At 42.1% G+C, this 20,055-nt stretch overlaps 1 long non-coding RNA gene and 1 pseudogene across 2 annotated transcripts in view; both read right to left on the reverse strand.

Moving 5' to 3' along the window:
- The window catches only part of LOC107967697 (uncharacterized), a 71,940-nt gene extending 64,742 nt beyond the window's left edge, over positions 1–7,198 (reverse strand). Inside the window, exons 1-5 of one of the 2 annotated variants that reach the window (XR_010152750.1) lie at positions 6,953–7,198; positions 6,290–6,577; positions 5,459–5,836; positions 5,184–5,294; positions 4,082–4,186 (exon numbers count right to left, since the gene is read on the reverse strand). This is a non-coding gene — a long non-coding RNA (uncharacterized LOC107967697). Of the gene's footprint in view, positions 1–4,081; positions 4,187–5,183; positions 5,295–5,458; positions 5,837–6,289; positions 6,746–6,952 lie in introns of those variants that run through there. The other variant, XR_010152749.1, reaches the window with a different exon arrangement.
- Positions 7,199–8,546: 1,348 nt separating this feature from the next.
- Positions 8,547–9,755, reverse strand: LOC134808840 (glyceraldehyde-3-phosphate dehydrogenase-like; annotated as a pseudogene).
- Between the last annotated feature and the right edge of the window lie 10,300 nt (positions 9,756–20,055).

Consider the following 20,055-nt stretch of genomic DNA (forward strand, 5'->3'; position numbering starts at 1 on the left):
TTACAGCCTCTGTGTCTTGTGCATATCGAGTTGCACTCTCACTAATTTTTCATTTATATATCCTGTTCCGCACCCCTACACTGCCGTGTCCTGAGGACAGTAACTCACCATGTCATCTCTCTGTCCCCAGTGACTGACACAAAATAGACACATGGGCTGATGGAGGGATGGATGGATGGAAGGATGAAACACAAGTAAACTCATCTGTTAGAATGGAGAGAGGAAGGGATAGACAGTCAGGGAGCAGAATGCTTTGAATGACAAAGTAAGAAAGAATTCACAGATGACTTTTCAAGGTGTCCATGAACCTGAAGAAGCTAGATCATCATAAAGAGATCCAGGAGAAAGAGAAGGCGCACAGAGTGTATGGAGCTAAGAATGAACTCATTTGTGTGATATGAAGAGTGAGTGGGGTTGTGAGAGGCCTACAAGCAGGGAAATGGAAAGGCTGATGAAAGTGAAGCCCAGCTGCCAAGGTTATAAAGGGACTGGGAATTAAATCCAAAACCTGAAATGGTTCAAGGCCCAGAGCATTTTTATACTATAAGAAAAAGAAATTTTGTTTTAAAAATTAAATTCAGAAGAGAATCTCACACTCTTAGGCAACTCAAGTGAGGATCACTCAACATCTCTGGCTACATGTTCTTCTTGAGACATCAAGAGACTCTGGTGGCAATTTGGAGGGATTTTTTTCCTTTTTTTTTTTTTTTTTTAAATCATGGACCAAGATGCCACCCAAGTCTAATGAGCAGGGAATGGAGTCGGTGATCTGAGGCATGAAAGAGGTTCATTATGAGGAAGTGAAGGGGGAAGGCTAGATGAACAGAAGAAAGTGGCTTGGCCACTCTGTCCCCAAAAGCAGGGGCACTGGGGTCAGTTGCAGACTCCAAAACAGTCAGTAATCTGTTCTGGAAACCTGAAGCTCCCTATTGAACAGCGGACTCTTTCCTCAAGAAATGGAAGAACCAGCACTAGCAAAGTCAGCCATTCTTCCTAAACAGATACTGGTGACAGAGGTGTGGGCGTGAGGTGGGCTGTGGGACTATTGTCATCCTAGCATGAACCCTGGCCACTGAGGTAGGAATACCCTTCTCATGAGCCCAGACCTAACTCCTTCCTGCATCAGCTGGAGTCTGTCAAATCCCTGGTGTAGCCCTGAGCAGAGCAGTTCCATGGGCACATGGCCTGTGCCATCACCCAGGCCCTGAGCTTGGCTTAAGGGGCTGCCATGGGACCCCACATTTCATTTTGCACTGATCCCTGTAAAATACGCAGGCAGTCTTGATTATGAGAACTTCTTTCAGCAGCAGGCAAAACACCTGTTGCCTGACCTATGGTGGGTAAATGGAAAAGGCTCCCTGGTTCTTCCAGGGCAGATCAATGTCCTTGAGGAGTTCAGATTTTAGAGCTAAAGAAAGCTTCCTCAGGCATGGAGGGGCACACCTATAGCCCCAGCTACTAGGAGACTGAGGCAGGAGGATCACTTGAATCCAGGAGTTCAAGGCCAGACAAGACCTCATCTCTAAAATTTTTATTAAATTGAAGTTAAAGAAGGATCTAGAGACCTTTACTCCAGCTTTTAACTGTGGGCTCCTTTCCTTATTTCATTTTACCAATGAGGAAACTGAGGCCTGGGAAGCAAGATGACTTTCCCAATGTTCACCTAGACCACCATCTGTAATAGTGACCTAGGATTTGCTACCTTTAAGATGAAAAGGGGGGTGAAGGCATAGAACTAGAAGGTTGCCCTACCAACATATTTATGAAGGGATTTAAAAAAACTGGGATGGGAGACATTTGAAAGAGGGCAGAGGGCAGGTTTAACCAGAAGTCAGCTATCTAAGCCATTTGTCTGGCCCATACAGCCCAACCTCCCATGGGAACAACAGCTTGAGGAACGAGGGTGCTCCACGAACGGAGACAGGCAGATGTTTCACGATACAGAAATAAAAGTAGCTGGCTGTGAGAGGGACTAAGGAAAGGGGGAGAGGAGGGCAAAAAGAAACAAGTATTCTTTCATTTTAGAAACAATATTTCTACAAATGAGAGTGAGGGGTGCAAATCTTGAGGTCTCATTTCAATTTTGCCATCAAAGTTAAGCAAATCTCTTCACCTTCCTGGGTCTGTTTCCCTTCCTGCGAAATGAAGGTTATGGCTCATTTCTAAGGTCTGTTGCCAGTGACATTGGGCTGTAAAAAAGTAGGATGGTTTGCATCCTCTGGCACCTGCACACTTCTGCAGCTAAACTTCATAATAACACAAGCCTCCATGTGCTTATTTGTTTGCATGAAGCTGAAGCCGCTTGAGAAAGTGGTTTCCCAGCACTTCCCTGGCTCTAGTGGCACCTGGCACCTCACTGGGAAAGGGGCATCATACCTCTCATAGGGTTGTCAAGGATCAAGAAGTGGGGCCAAAAAGTGTGGCCTATGCCCTCCCTCCCTGATATCTGCTGACCACTGAACTGCAGAACTTAGTGATGACTTAAATAAGGACTTTTGTCTTTACATTAAAATGTGGATGTTTCCCAAGTAGGTTTTAAAATTCTTAGAAAATCACTAGACATAAAAGTGGGCAGAGCCAATAGAGATAGTGCCTACTGAAGAGGAATCAGAAACCCAGAAAAGTCATGCCTTGCTCAAGTCCACTGCCAGTTAATGTCAAAGCTCTGCCCTGCACACTCCACGCACAGCACACCCTCAAAGGAGAAGCAGAACTAGTTCCTTCTTTCTTCCTGTTCTCAGGAAAGGGAGGCCATGCCTTCTCACTCCCTCATCACCCTGCCCCAGGAGCTGGAAATCCCAGAGGACAGAGGCCACATGCACAGCAACTACCTCTCCTCCTTCTAGGCTCCCAGGAGCTATGACACAAGACTTTAGGATGCCCCTCAGCAGCCCCTTCTCTGCAGCACTGAGCACAACCACCTGGTAACCACCTTGCTTCCTAACATTCACACGAGCCCCTGAATCTTACAAGAGCCTTCGTGTTTGTCATTTGGTTTGATTTCCCCACACCTCATACCTGCATCTTTCCACTGCACAGATGAGAGCAAGATGAAGAATACCTATAGGGCTTGGTCTAGGCTGCAGCAACACTCAGCAGTGGCTGTGTCAGTCCAGTGAATCTCAGGCTATGAAGTCATGTCTGTGATTTCTACCAACTCTATTAACTTCAACACAGAAATCGGCAGAGCTACTTCAGGTGAAACCTTGAGGAGACCCTCATTTCAGACATTAGCTAATGCTGCCCTTGACAAGAGGCCTGTCTAGCCAGATCCTTTTCCAGCCCCTTGACAAAGTGAATTAGCTTTTCCAAGGTTACACACTGTCCCTTCCCTCACCCAACAAAGCCAGGTACAGTGGACATTGCCTAATTTGCAGCAGTGGTGGGAACCCTGACTTATAGTTGCAAAGTCCTTGGCAGAGAATCTGCTTAACACTGAGCCTTTGTTGAATGTACCGTCTTGCCCTAGCATAACATGGGAAGCCTTGACATGAAGTTCACCCTGTCCACCTCTCACCACCTGCAGCCCCAGGGGCCAAATCCTTAAAGTCATATGTACAGTTGGCAAAATAATTCACCCCAAGCAGGTTGGGCAGGCAGGAAACAAAATCAGCCTTCACCTTCACCCTTAAATGGTGTTGGAATGTGTAAGCATCTCTACCTCTCTCATATCTGTCTCCCCAGCATTGAGAACTATGCCTGGAACATGTCCACTCAGCTGAGGGGTGAACTTCCCAGAGTCTCTGCTCTTAATGAGTCACAGTCTTGGGGCCTGGGGAAGGCCAGCCATACACAGATGGTATCAGAACACCCAGGCAGAACCACTCCCTACCTCAGCCCTTGATGCTTTCAGAAAAGCATCTCAGTGGAGTGTCTTCAGTGAATAAAAAGACTGCATGGAACTGCTTCCAGTGATTCCCTAGTCTCCATGAACAGGAGTCTGTCAATTGCTTTACTTGTGTTGAACATCCTTCAAATATGTTCGTGAGAATGCCAGCTTGAACACCGCACATACACTGATACCATTTTCAAACTTCTTAAACAGAGGGAAACGTGGTATATGGAACAACTTGCCACCCACCTCACTGGCTTCCAAAGTTGAACATTCCTGGCTGCTAGAATAAGGCAGGGCACTGGCTGGATGCAGAGAGCACTGAGAAAAGTGGCCTGGATCTCACAGGAGCAGCTGGAAATTGAAATCCATTGGAATGTGCTTTGCGTTAGCAGAAATGACCTTAAAACCACAGTCTGGCAGCAGAAAAACTGCTATCTACAGGGTACTTGCAGCTGTGATAGGGAGACAGAGGAGCAAGCACTAGGCAATTCATGCTGGAGACGGGCCAAGTGTGCTCCTCCCCTCCCGCCAGGGGCAGAGAGGATGGAAATTATGTGATTGCCAAGGGCAGCTGAGAAAACAAGTCACTCCTGTGGTTTTGCTTTGTTAAGTGAGCTGAGTTGGGGGAATAAAGATCTGAGAGAAGCAGAAGAAGGCTGACTGTGAGTGGTGAAGACAGTGAAGGCCAGCAGCAGCCTTCCACACCTATTCCATTGTCATCTGATGGACAGCCAAGACAGGCACTTTTCCTGGCTCTTACTTATGATATTGTCTTCCCTATTTGGAGTAGTTGTGTGAAAGGTGGCCTGCCAGGAGCAGACAAAGCCTGATGCACCTTGCACTGCCCTTTGCCTCCATAATTCTGGGGGAGGAGAGGATTTGAGCCTTATGTATTATACTTACTGTAATCCCCAAGAAAGAAAGGGGGTCCCTAATTGGTCCTAAAGAGTTCTCACCCTCTTTGCCCATTAAAATCACCCAGGGAGTTTCTACAAAATTACAGGTACTTAGGCTTCACTTCAACTAATTGCTCTCTACATTTAAAAGACAAACAGAAAAGTTCTCCAAGGTTAAGAAAATCTGTCGCTTAAACTAATCAAACCTCAAGAATTCCACGGTGACCAGGTATAGTTTCTTTAATTGGAATCTGGGCAGAGGCTCACACACATCAAAGTTAGAGATAGCTGGGCACAAAATCTCATGTCTATAATCCCAGCACTCTGGGAGGCCAAGGCAGGAGGATCACTTGAGTCTAAGATTTCAAGACCACCCTGGGCAACATAGGGAGACCCCATCTCTACAGAATTAAAAATTTGTTAAAAGCCTAGCCAGCCATGGTGGTGCATACCTGTTGTCCTAGACACTCCTGGGACTGGGGTAGGAGAATCTCTTGGTCTGGGAAGTTGAGGATTGCGCCACTGCACACCAGTGCTCTGGGTGACAGAGGAAGACCCTGTCACTAAAAAACAAAAAACGAAAGAAGGTTAGAGAAAAAAAATCTCTCTCTAAATGAACACCCTCAGCACTGGCTTTTCCCATGATCTCTCTTGCTGCTTGCCACATTCTGTTCTCCATACAACAGCCTGAGAGATGTTTTAAGTAAACTCAAATCCTATGTCTCACCTATATAAAACCTTTCTGGGGCTTCCCATTCCATTTACTATAGACTCTAAACTGATCTCCAGCTCTCCTGGGCACCGCATGATCTGCTCATCCTTCCAACTCCTGTCTTCATCACTCTCTCTTTTACTCATGGTGTCCCAGCCAGATTGGCCTTCCTTCAATTCTGTAAACACGCAATACTTTCTTGCCTCTGGATCTTCACATTTATCATTCCTTTTACATAAAATGATGTTCCCCCTCTTCTCATGGTTGGCTTTCTGTTGACATGTAGATCTCAGCTGAACTGTCACCGCCCCAGTGAGGTGAGACATCCCTGACCATCCTCTCCCGAATAGGCTCTGCTTCACTCATCACATCACACTGTTTCTCTCCTCCTAGCTGTTAAAACTATCATAGAAAATAAAGTCCGTTTTAAAAACTAAATGAGATAATATATGTAAAGCACCTGATACATAGTAAAGGGCTCGATTAATATGTTAGAGCTCATATGTAGAGCTTTCTATGTGCAAGGAGATGTCCCATATGACCTCTTGGTCTAATCTCAACTGATTATTCCTTAAAATAAATATCTGGCTGAACTTGCTGGGTCAAGTGTGAAAGTTTAAAATATCTTGTCACATACTCACCAGATGTTTGTGTTAACTTACACTTCCACGAATAACATGCCTGTCTCTCCACATCTTCACCAACACTTAGTAACTTCAGTGAATCTAATATTTGCTAAACCACTCGTAGTTTTCAAACTGAGTTTAATGAAGGGATAATGTTCTTTGTAATGCAAGAGAAATCCCCAAGAAAAGAAAGCAGCTTGTTAAAAGTATGTCAGTTTACCTTTTTTCTTCTTAAACGTTGGAGTACGAAGAGCTCTTGATTGGCACAAAATTCCAATTTCATCAGAAAACTCAACTGGGGAAATATCTACTTTCAAGCTCACTTACATAGGTGTTGGAAAACTTACTTCCTCGAAGATTATTGGACTGAGAGCCTCAGTTCCCATTTGACTGTTGGCTGCCCTCAGTTCATTACTATATTGTCCTCTTCAGCATGGCAGCTTGCTTCATCCAGCCCAATGAGAAAGAGGAAGTGTAAAAGAAGACGGAAGTCACGATCTTTTCTAACCTAATCATAGAAGTAACATTCCATCATTTTTGTCCGATTATACTGATTAAAAGCAAGTTACTAGGTTCAGCACACACACAAGGGAATGAATACCAGGAAGCAGAGATCACTGGACTCAACTTAGAGGCTGGCTACCATACCATCATTGTCAGACTCCAGAGGAAATGGTTGAGTGACATCTATCTGACCCCCCTCAAAAAATAATTGACAAACAGAGGATTCAGTAAGAAATTAAAAAGAGATTTTGCTAAAGCCTCCTCCTTTCTCACTTTGAAGGTCTTGCCTGGAAATACAGCCAAGCTGAGCTCATATAACCCAAAAGCTCTGGCCTTAGTTTTCCCTATATGGTGGAGGGGATGGCCCACTGTTCCTTACTTCTGAAAACTGGCTCTTCAAGTACACTTCAAACACCTGGGATCCTACTCATATCCGTGCTATAGATGAGAAGAAATTTGCTTCTCCTTGGCAAACAGCTTTGGCCTGGGCAATGATTCCAGCCTCTCATTAGTATGGGAAACTTTCTAGTATTTTCATTTTTGTGGTCACTGTTCTCTTCTACCTCCTTCTTTGTATTAGTCCACAAGCACTAACTTTCAAAAGCACTAAGACATTCTAGAGTCCTTGATTGTTCACTCATCCTTCCATTTCTTTATTCAATAAACATGTGTTAAGTTCCTATTATGTCATATGTGCAAATTCTTACGGTAATAAAAAGACGTATGAGACATAGACACTTTATTTAGTGAAACACTCAACAGTGTTTGAACATTTGCTCTGTACAAGGTGCTAAGGATCAATAAAGGAGTAGTCCAGTTTAAGACAACACAACAAAAACAAACTCTTCACTCCATTGGCTGTAACACCTTTTTACTGAGATCTTCATGGTTCAACTTCTTGAACACGTCTTGTTTTTAATAGTCACTCTCTTCACATTTTTCTTCTGTTCCTCAACACGCAGATGAATTGTGTGTTGGACTTTCCAGTTGAACTTTCAACCCAACTATTTGTGGAAATTGCTCTTACAAATTACTTACAATTTTGCCAAAACCAGTAATCAATTATTTTACTATTGCATTTGATGTGTCAGCAGCATCTGACGTAGTGGACCAAACTCTTCTTGAAACACTTTCTTCACTTGACTTTTACAAGGCCATCTCCTCGTAATTTTTCTCCTTCCTGCCACCAACTCCTACTCAGCATATTTAGCTGGCCCCTCCTTCTCTGTTCAACTTCCAAATGTTGATATGTGTATTCCAGGGTTCAGTCCAGAAACTTTCCCTATTATCCATGAATATTCTTACCCTAGCTTATTTAAACTACTCCTGTGCCTTTAAAACTTATTCTATGCTACTCATGTCCAAATTGACCTCTCTAGGACTCAAGCACAAGGGATGTAAGTATCCTAAAGTAACCCAGGAGTTTAATAAGCAGGCCAAGGAGAGGAATTTTCCTTTTCCCAGCATGGGGGGCTGTGCCTAGTACAGCTCCTTGTAGAATGGGTGGCTTTCTCCTCTAAGAAAAATGAAGCCCTTTGCATGAGCCCCAAGGACTTCAGGTGCTGGGTAGTTGATTTTTCCAGATGATCTTGTGAACAGCTGGCACCTAAATCTAGACTGTTTCACACCAAAAGCCTGTGTGCTCCTCCATTGATAAAGCTGTGTCCTTGTGCTTAAAATGATAAAAAATTATAACAAGGGAGACTAATGCTCCCACACTGGAATGCAGACTCCCATTGTGAGCCCAGCATTTTCTGACCATTTATGCATCAGTATTAAATAGGAGGATGGAGAAATCATGCTGTCTATTCTTTTTCTGATCAGTAATCTTTGTGAGCTTTCCTAATACAGCATTTTTTTTTTCTGAGCACAGACAAAGGACTTTATTGATGGTACATGACAAGATGGAGTTCCCTAGGCCCGTCCTTCTTCAGGGGGTCTGCATGGAAACTGTGAGAAGGGGAGATTCTCAGTGTGGTGGGGGACTGAGTGTGGCAGGGACTCCCCAGCAGCTGAGGGCCTCTCTTTTCCTCTCATGCTCTCGCTGGGGCTGCTGGTCTAGAGGTCTTACTCCTTGGAGGCCATGTGAGCCATGAGGTTCACCACCCTGTTGCTGTAGCCAAATTCATTTTCATATCAGAAAATGAGCTTAACAAGTGGTCATTGAGGGCAATGCCAGTTCCAGGATCCAAGGTAGAAGAGTGGGTGTCAGTGGTTAAGCTGGAGACAACCTGGTTCTCAGTGTAGCAAAGGATGCCCTTATGCGGACCCTCTGATGCCTGTTTCACCACCTTCTTGATGTTATCATATTTGGCAGGTTTTTCCAGATGGTAGGTCATGTCCATGACCAACATGATGGTGGTAGGTACATGGAATGCCATGCCACTGAGTTTCCTGTGCAGCTTATTGATATACTCGCTTACAGCCTTGACAGTTCCAGGAGATGCAAAGATGATGTTCCTTTGAGCCCTGCAGTTTTCTTGCCACATTTTCACAGAGCGGTCATCCACAGTCTTCTGGGTGGCAATGATAGCACTGACTCTGGTCATGAGTCCTTCCACCATATCAGAGTTGTCATGGATGATCTTGGTCAGAGTTGCTAAGCATTTGGTGGGAAGCATGTTTTAACATCATCAAGAAGCATTGCTGATAATCATGAGGCTGTTGTCATATTTCTCATGGTTCACGCCCATCACAAACATGGGGGTATGAGCAGAAAAGCCAGAGATAATGACCCTTTTAGCTCTCCACTATAGGTGAGCCACAGCCTTCTCCATGGTACTTCATGCCAGTGTACTCCATGATGTACTTAGTGCCAGCCTTGCCCTAATTGATTTTGGTGGGATCTAGCTTTTGGAATATGGTGGTGGGATTTCTATTTATGAAAAGCTTCCTGTTCTCAGCCTTGATGGTGCCATGGAATTTGTCATAGGTGGAATCATACTGGAACATGTAGACCATGTAGTTGAGCTCAATGAAGGGGTCATTGATGGTGACAATATCCACTTTACCAGAGTTATAAGTACCCCTGGTGACCAGGTACCCAATAGGGCCAAATCCATTGACTCTGGCCTTCACCTTTACCATGGTGTCTCAGGGATGTGGCTAGTGCTGCACAAGAAGATGTGGCTGTCTGTCGAATGGGAGAAGCAGAAAGCTACAGCATATTATTTAACCCATAGTTATCATATTGAGAAATTCTTCACACACTCTGATGTCAATAGGTGGTGACTCAGGTGGGCATCACTTGACATAGCAGGCTGACATTCCCTGAGCATGTGGACAATTCAGTTGTCTCAGTGTCACTTGTTTAAAAGATAATCTTTTTCCCTATTGAATTTACTATTGTCAAAATCAATTGGCCATATGAATTTAGGCCATTAACTCGCACATAAGCAAAAATTCCCTCAAAATAAATTATAGGCCTAAATTTAAGGGCTAAACTATACACTTCTTAGAAGAAAACATAGATTAACATATTCATGGTCTTGAATTGGCAAAAACCCAACTTTTCCTCATTAAAAAATAGTTGAAAAATGAAACATGATCAAAACTAAAAATGTTGGCATTTAAAAGCCATCAATAAGAAAATGAAAAGATAAACCATAGACTGAGAAAAATAATTTCAAATCATATCTTTAATAAAGGACTTATATCCAGAATATAAGATATACTGACAACTAAGCAACAAAAAGATAAATAACCCAATTTTAAAATAGGCAAAATATTTATATAACAATTTCCTCAAAAATATGTAGGAATGGCCAATAAAGTACATGAAAAGATGGTCAGTATCGTCAGTCAGCAGGGAAATGTGAATCAAAACTACAGTGTGACACCACTTCTTACCCACTAGAATGCTATAATAAAAAAGAACAGTAACAACTGGAGGAAGTGAAATATAACAATGATGTGGAAAAATTGAAATACTCATGCATCATTGATGGACATGCAGACATGTTGGAAACCAGTTTGGCAGTATCTTAAAATATTGAAGATAAATTTACCATATGACCTAGCACTTTCACTCCTATCTATCCAGAAGAAAAAAAAAACCTGTGTCCACACAACACATGAATGTGAATATTCATAGCAGCTTTATCCATAATTGTCCATAAAGTGGAAACACATCAAATATCTATCAACTGATAAATGAATAAACTAATGGGAGCTATCCATACAATTTAATAGGATTTGGCACATAAAAGGAATTAAATATTCATATGTGCTGCCACATACATGAACCATAAAAGTAAATTAGGCTTAATGAAATAAGACAGATACAAAAGACCACATATTACATGATTCCATTTATATAGTCTCCAGAAAAGGCAAATCTGTAGAGTCAGTAAGTCAATTAGGGGTTGCCTGGAGCTGGGGACTGGGAAAAAGTAGTGGTGATTGATGAGCATGAGGGATTTCTTAGGAAAAATAAAAATGTTGCAAAACAGGATCATGGTGATGGCCACACAAGTCTAAAATTTTACTGAAAATAATTTAACTGCCCACTTAAAACAAGCAAATGTTATGTCAATTATACCTCAGTAAAGCTGTTTAAAAATAAAAGAAATTTAGTAGTGTGGCCCCCATCAGTCTTGCCCTTTGTTTAATTTCTCACTTTCTTTAGGGGTTTTCTTTATTGGTTCCACTCAGAGACTCCAAGAGACACTGGCTGAAATCTATCAGCCTCCAGAACTCTCAACAGCTGAGGGAATGTGCAGGTCCATCCTGAAGGTGATGGGGAATCTGTAAGGTGCACTCTAGCATGTGCTACAGAAGACAAAGTTGTGTGATGCACCTGGGTGGTTTCAGATAGCACTCCACATGTCTCAGCAAGACCCAGGGCCTGTAGCTATCAGAGAACAAGCTGCTACATCTTGCAGCACAGGGCCAACCTTTTCTAGGCAAGTGGGTTTGAAGCACTGGTAGTCAGGTCCCAAGTAGCAGTTGAATGTCTACAACATGGGAGGAGGGCAAAACCTAGAGTGGGGCTTCAAAGCAAATCATTTGTGGAATATTACTTCCAGCAACTGCAGAAAGCATTCTTTTCAAGTGTTTATGGGATGTTCACCAACACAGACCATATGCTGCACCATAAAACAAGTCTCAATATATATGCAAGGATCAAAATCATACAGAGTATATGCTATGGCCACAATAGTATTTCATTAGAAGTTCAAAACAATAAGATATCTAGAAAATTCCCAATTTTAGAAAACAAGCAACATATTCTGTTGGTATGGCTTACTTGGGTCAAAGGCAAACTTACAAGAAAAAATTCAAAACATAAGTAACTGAATGATGATAACCCGATGCATCAAAATGTTGGCTACAGCTGACATAGTGCTTAGAGAGAAATTTACAACTTTAAATGCCTGTAGTGGAAATGAGCAAAGGACTAAAGTCAATTATATATGCTTTTATAATAAGAACCCTGAAAAAAAGGAGTAAAACAACCCCCAAGTTAATAAACATAAGCTGATAATAAAAATAAAGAAAATCATGAAATAGAAAAACGAACAAACAATAGAGACAATCAATGGTCAATCCTTCTGTACTCCATGCACAAAAATTCATTTCAGAATGATTTTATATTTAAATATATATCCAGAACCACAGAGATCTTAGAAGAATAAATAAGAAAATATAGGGATAAAATAAGAATTCTGTGGGAATAAAAATCAGAAAGTAGTTGCCTACCAGGTAGATTGGGGGTAGGGCAGGGAATTAGCTAATAACAGGCAGAAAAGAACTTTCTGCAGTGACGAAAATGACCTATACATTTTTGGGTTGCTACTTACATGGACATATATAACTGTCAATGTTCATTGAACTGAACACTTGAGATCTGGGCATGTTAATGAATATAAATTACACCTCTTTTTTTAGATAGAGGAAAGTGTCTTGGAGAGCTTATGGTGGTGAAATTTGGGCAGTTCTCTGGCATAGGCTCAAGGAGCATTCACAGCATCTTCAGTTCAGAAATTTGCTGAGAATGGTTTTGTACCCAAAAATATGGGAAAAGTTCAAACATCTATGATAAGAGTCATTGGGGCATACAACCACAAATCCCCACTCTTGTGGTACAGTGTTACAGGCCAAAAAGAATGAGGGTTGTGACCAACTCGGTATACCACTGGAGGCTATATGAGCAAACAGGAAACTGTTCTCATGCAAGCAAGATATTGGAAAACTGACAAACTATGTCTGCTGCCAGAAGGGGTGCCAAGGGCAGTCATGCCCCTAGTGCAGTGTTCCTTGTGATTATCTGTAGGAACATCTGAAACCTGTTGTGCAAAGAAAGCAATTATGTGTATCTGGGATAAATCAAGGAGCTGACCAGCCATTACCTCTCCCTCCCTGTTTTTCTACCTAAAAAATACAAAGGGCTGTAGAAGCTCAGGGCTGCCTTTGCTCACTAGAAGAAAAGAGCCCCCGACCCCTTGTTTTAAAACATATCCTTTTGTCTTTGTCTTCATTTCTGCATTCGTCCCCCCTCGTTCACCCCATAGCAACTGACAATGACAAGTGGTGCCTGGGACAGGGACATGAGCAAAGACGGTCTGCTGGAGCAGAGAAAGTGAAACTGACAAGATGAACGAGAAACCCTGGGAAGAGTCTGCTGGCAGATATAATGTCAGTACCTTAAAGAGGTACTGGGATATAAGGTCAGTGCCCTAAAGAGGTACTGGGATATAAGGTCAGTGCCCTAAAGAGGTAATGGGAGTGGGATGTTTTCTGAATCAGGGTAACATGGGGCAGAATTTATCTATTGAGGAGCAACATTATGTGCAGTTGCTTAAAGTTTTACTTAAGCAATCTGGTGCTCAGGTTAGTTCTCAAACACTAAGATGCTGCAGGAGGTTATTATGCATAACCCATGGTTTCCACAGACAGGCACTCTTGACGTGGAAAATTGGGACAGAGCAGGAGAAGGATTAAAATGGGCTCATCAAAAAGGTCTTAAAGTTGATCCTTCTGTTTTCTCCACTTGGAGTTTAGTCCGTACTGTCCTCCTGCCATTATTTCTTTCTTATTCTGCTAGACAACAGGAGTCATGTTCTGAGTCTAAAAGTTTGAAAGAATCTTTTGTCCCCCACCCACAGCACCAATTGAAAATAAAAAACAGGAGGAGAAGGACAAAAATTGGCATATACCACCCACTCCAGTAGCAGAAAAACTGTACTGCCTCCTTTAGTAGCAGAAATAGAGACCCAATACAAAGAAATTTATGCTCTGCTGCTATAGCTGGAGAGCCCTTAGGACCTTGCACTTTTCCCATTTCTGTAAGGCCTGATCCAAATAATCCATAGCAGTTTACTCATGAACATACTCCACTAGAGTTTAAGGTGCTGAAGGAGTTGAAAGCTAGTGTGGTTAATACTGGACTACAAAGCCCATTTATTTTAGGATTGCTAGAATCTATATTTGGCACCATAAGCCTTCCACCATTTGATGTAAAGCATTTGGCTCACACTTGTTTGTCTGCTAGTGCATATCTGGCATGGAATTTAAATTGGCAAGAACAGTGTGCAGACCAGGCTGGACAAAATTGTGCTGCTGGACATGGAAACATTACAGAGGATATGTGTTGGGTAATGGCCCTTTTTCAGACCTAGAACATCAAATGGCACTCCCAGATGCTGCTTATAAGCAGTGTGCCTTGGCTGCTAAACACACCTGGGCCACAATTCCAGAGGAAGGGGTCCCAGTACAATCTTTTTTACATATCATGCAAGGATCGCAGGAGCCCTATGCACATTTTCCTGCAAGATTACAAGAGGCAGTGAAGTGGCAGGTTCCTCATACCATGGCTGCAGAAGGGCTAACCTTAACTCTAGCTTTATCACTCTATAATGATGGCTCAAGCAATGGCTAATTTAGTGATGGACAAATCTAAAAAAGGCCACGGGGCAAATCCTAAAATGGGAAAATGTTATAATTGTGGAAAAATCAGACATTTCAAAAAGGAATACTGTCAGACCTCTGGGCAGAAGGGATCTTATAATGCAGCTCCCCCACCCCCAACAGAAAAAAAATGCCGGGATTTGCCCTCAATGCAATAAAGAAAATCATTGGGCTAGTCAATGCTGCTCAAAATTTCATCAGAATGGCACCCCCCTGTCGGGAAATAAGAAGGGGCCCTGGACCCAGGCCCCACAAACAATGAGGGCATTCCCAGTCCAGGCCACAACCCCATTTCAGGGATGGGTTTCTGGAGGAACATTGATTCCCTCTTCCCAGAAACACTCAGAAATGCAGGCTTCAATCTCCCAGTCAGAGAGAGGGTTATGTTAGTTGGAGGAGACAAACCCACCAAGATTCCCACTGATATTTGGGGACATTCGCCAACAGAACATATGGGATTAATTTTGGCCAAAAGCTGTCTTAACTTACAGGAAATTACTGTAGTCCCAGGAGTTGTTGACTCTGATTATGAAGGAGAAATTCAAGTAGTAGTAATGTCACAGGATCTTTGGGTTTTTGAACTGGGAGAATATATTGCTCAGATATTGCTTATTCCCTGTAAATTGCACCCTTCCCCATGAAAGGAAAAGCAAGGAAATCAAGGATTTGGGAGTACAGCTAGGATGGAAATTTATCTATCACAACCCATAGCATCTAATAGACCCACCTGTACAGTGCAAATTAAAAGAAAGAAGTTTTATGGGCTTACGGATATGAGAGCAGATGTGTCAGTAATATCTAAAAATAATTGGCCACCATCCTGGCCCTTACAATTAACTTCTACATCCCTAGTGGGAGTAGGAACAGCTCAAAGTGCTCAACAGAGTGCTGAGATTTTACCCTGTCTTGAACCAGATGGACAGTCATGTACTTTTCAACCCTATGTTGCAAATATAGCTGTTACTCTATGGAGTTGAGATTTACTTACAGCATGGGATATGAGATTTACAAATAAAACTATTGACAATCCAGGATTTAAAATGTTAAAGAAAATGAGATATCAGAGCTTAAAGGGCTTAAGAAAGTCCCTACAGGGAAACCTTGATCCTATATCTATAACTGGACAACCAGATAGAAAAGGGCTAGGTCGTCAGGATTTCTGATGGCTGTCATTGATATTTCTCCTCTACCCACTACTTTGCCACTAGAGTGGCTGACTGACAAACCTATATGGGTGGACCAATGGCCCCTAACTCAGGAGAAACTAACTCAACTCCATCAGCTAGTAAAAGAGCAATTGGATGTAGGACATATTGTAGAGTCAGTTAGCCCTTGGAATTGACCAGTATTTGTAATTCCAAAAAAGTCAGGAAAATGGCAATTGCTACATGATTTAAGAGCATTAATGCACAGATGAAACCAATGGGTGCATTACAGCAAGATCTGCAACCCTCAGCAGCCATTCCAAGGGACTGGCCTCTCAAAGTTATAGATCTTATAGGTTGTTTCTTTACTACATCCTTACATGAGAAGGATAAGCCTCGATTTGCCTTCTCTGTGCCTTCTATTAATCAAAGGGAGCCTGTCTCTTGTTATCAAAGGAGAGTTTTACCCCAAGGCATGCTTAACAGCCCTGCACTATGTCCATATTTTGTAGGGCAGGCATTAAAGGAGCCTCGAAATATGTTTCCTACTGCTTACATAATTCATTATATGGATGACATTCTTTTGGCCACTCCTACGGAACAGTTATTACACCAATTGTTCAGAGAAACAAAACAGGCTTTGATTAAATGGAATCTCAAAATAGCTCCAGAAAAGGTGCAAACAACTTCCCCATACCAGTACTTAGGCACTATTGTTACTAAAAGAAGTGTTCGACCTCAGAAAGTAGTTCTCCATAAGGACAGGTTGGAAACCTTGAACAATTTCCAACAATTGTTAGGGGATATTAATTGGCTGTGCCCAATGCTAGGTATTGCTACTTATCAACTCAAACACCTTTATCAGACCCTCCAAGGAGATTCTTCATTAGATTCTCCTCAGCATCTTACTAAGGAGGCAGAAGCTGAATCACAGCTTATAGAACAAATGCTTCAGCAGAGACATGCCTCCCAGCTACAGCCGCAAAAGCCTTTGCTTCTGTTTATTCTTCCTACCCCCCATTCTCCAACAGGACTTTTGGGCCAATTCATAGACAAGTCAATAATGGTAATAGAGTGGCTCTTTTTATCCAATCAGACAGTAAAATCTTTACAGGTTTATCCTTCTTTAATTACTCAACTTATAACCATTGGTAGGCATAGATCAAAAATGCTTATGGGATATGATCCAGACAAAATTATTGTTCCCTTAGATTCCCAACAACAGGTTGCAGCATGGGAAATGTTGACTGCATGGCAAGTTGCTCTTGTAGATTTTGTGGGAATAATAGACAACCACTATTCATCAGACAAAATTTTGCAATTTTATAAACTTCACCTTTTTATCCTCTCTGTGATTACTCATCACAGGCCTATTTCAGGAGGCCAGACTTATTTTACTGATGGCTCTTCCAAAGGCCCTGCAGCTATTTGTGGACGTAAGCATACTCAAGCAATAAAAACCCCTGGAGTTTCAGCTCAATGATCAGAATTAATAGCAGTTATTCAGGTTTTACAGCTCACTGCTTCAACTCCTACTGTCTGTGATTCAGCCTATGTTGTAAATGTAGCCAGTCGCATTGAGACTGCCACTATTAAAAGCACCTAGACCCAGAGCTGTTTAACTTGTTTCTAAGACTTCAGCAAGCTATTCACTTTCGTGCTGCTCCTTTTCATATTTCTCATATTCATTCTCACACACAAATTCCTTGACCACTATCTCTAGGTAATGATAGGGCAGGTAAACTGATTCTGTATTTCAACAAGCTCAAGCTTCTCATGCATTACTGCATCAAAACACTTTTGACCTTACTCAAATGTTTCATCTGCCTCACAGCCAGGCTCAAGCTATTGTGCAAGCCTGCCCCACTTGTCAGCATGTCCTTGGTGATATACCTGTAGAAGGATGTAACCTATGAGACAGCTTCAGATGAAATCAGGTAGATGGATGTTACACATATAGCAGCCTTTGGCAAACTTAGCTACGTTCATGTGACTATAGATACTTACTCTCATATGCTACATGCCACATGTCAAACAGGGGAAAGAGCTGGCCATGCCCAACCACATTGCTTGTCATCATTTGCCCATACGGGGGTGCCTAAACAAATAAAAACTGACAATGGACCTTGTTATGTTAGTCATGCTTTTCAAAATATTTTACAGTTATGGGCAATCACTCTTAAAACAGGAATTCCTTACAATCCCCAAGGACAAGGCATTATAGAGTGGGCACATCAAACATTACAATGTATGTTGAAAGACAAAAAGGGGGAGTAGGAGACCAGCTACCACCTCAAACAAAATTACATTTAGTCTTACTTACTTTAAATTTTTTGACTCCTGGTATGATAATAAGACTCCAGCAGAACAACACTGGCAAATATTAGAGGGAAAAAGGAAAGTTTACCCAAAGGTATTATGGAAATCCCTGGAAAAAGGACAATGGAAAGGCCCAGTGGATTTACTGACATGGGGATGAGGGTATGCTTGTGTTTTTACAGGAGATGGACAAACCATGTGGGTGCCCTCAAGGTGTGTGCAATCATGGAACGAGAGACTGGAGGGACCTATGGACCCCAACTATGGGTCTGGTTCTCCCAGTATGAGCCATGAGCCAGTTGAACCTGAATGCAAAGACAGAGCAAGGACCGACCAGGGTCACACAGACATCAACCCCCATAACATGAGAACAGATCAATAAAACCACACAGGAAGCTGAGAAAGTGCTGGAGCATCAGGATCAGGCAAAAACCCCTGACTGCATGTTTATGGCCATGCTAGCTATAATATCATGTGCAGTATGTTTTCCCTGTGTAGAGGCAAAGACATATTGGGCATAGGTTTCCAAACCTCCAGTAGTATGACCTGTACTCTGGAGTGACACTCCTCCAGAGATATATCATGATCAAGGAGCATGGGCACCAGGACCCCTAATTCCCCCTGACATAGAGCAATTAGACTCTCAGAACAATGGTATCAATTATACTGTTCCATTGCAGGGACTTCCTTTATGCATCACCCAGGATACATCACTCAACCACAGTTGCCTTACAATTCAATCCCAGGCATGGTTGAGTTACCATGGAAAATATATGTACCTATTAGGCCTCAGCTCTATTAATATTACTGGTGTAACTACTAATCACTCCTGGCCCAATTGCCCAAATTGTATTAATTATACAGAATGGGCTCCTTTTGATAATTCTAACCCCTCTCCTTGGACCCAGTGTCTTGGCCCCCCTAGCTAGACAACAGTCCACGCTAATGGGAGACATTATCGACTGGGATCCCCATGGTCATTTTGTTGGGAGAGATGAGCATCAGACTTCATGGCATGAACTTTGCTGGCACTGGTGGTGAAACTTTAACATCTCTTCACTACATCATATTGGGATTCAATCCCGATCTCTTGTGCAAATTGCTTGGCACCACTCAGGCTTTAGCCCACTTTTGCCTCAATGGCATTATCAAGGAAAGAGAGGTCCAATTCAGGAGTCGATATGGAAAGCAGCACTCCCATTTATGAATGGCAGCATTTGGGTTGGAACACTATTCAATAATAGTAACAGTGCTAAATGCAGTTTTAATGTTACCCTTATAGAAAATATTACCACTCAATTTACAATTTGTGTTTTTAATCCTTACGTTTCTCTAGCAGCAAGAGGACCAACTCCAGATGGACAATGCCCAATTGACTTGTGATTCCTGTCAACTGTATCACTGCCTTAATCATAACACAATACAAACACACAGAGTATATCCATCCTAATAATTCTAAGTCACATTCCTGGATTATGAGTTCCTGCAAATTTGTCTGAGCCTTGGGCGGCCACTCCCACTTTACATCTCATAAAATTCTTTTTTACCCAGCTTACTCATGCTCATAGAGCCTTAGGCATGATAATTTTTGCCATAGTCTCCTTAGTTACATTAATAACCTCTGTTGTGCTGTCCTCAGTATCAATGCACAGCTCCATTCAAACAGCTCAATATGTAGAAAACTGGACATGCACAGCTGACCAGGCATGGATGCTTCAAAATAAAATTAACGCCGAGATACAAACAGAAGTGGCAATGTTAAAGACTACTGTTCTGTGGCTAGGAGAACAAGTACAAAGTTTGCAGTTGCAGCAGGAATTGTGTTGTCATTTTAACCATACTCATATTTGTGTGACCAATTTGGAATATAACAAAAGTGAATGTCCATGGGACCTTGTAAAGGCGCATTTACAGGGAGCTTTCACATCCAATGATACTTTTGATAGTAATGATTTACAAAGTAAAATCCTTAACTTGAATAAGCAGAATTGAGCATTTCAGCTCCTTTAAAAGCTTGAGCAGAATTCCAACAAGGTTTAGAAAGCCTTTACCCTTGGACCTACTTCAAACAGCACCTCAATGTCTTTTTTATAACTATTGTATTAATGTT

This window comes from Pan troglodytes, chromosome 1, assembly GCF_028858775.2.
Source record: "Pan troglodytes isolate AG18354 chromosome 1, NHGRI_mPanTro3-v2.0_pri, whole genome shotgun sequence".
Taxonomy (NCBI): Eukaryota; Metazoa; Chordata; class Mammalia; order Primates; family Hominidae; genus Pan; species Pan troglodytes.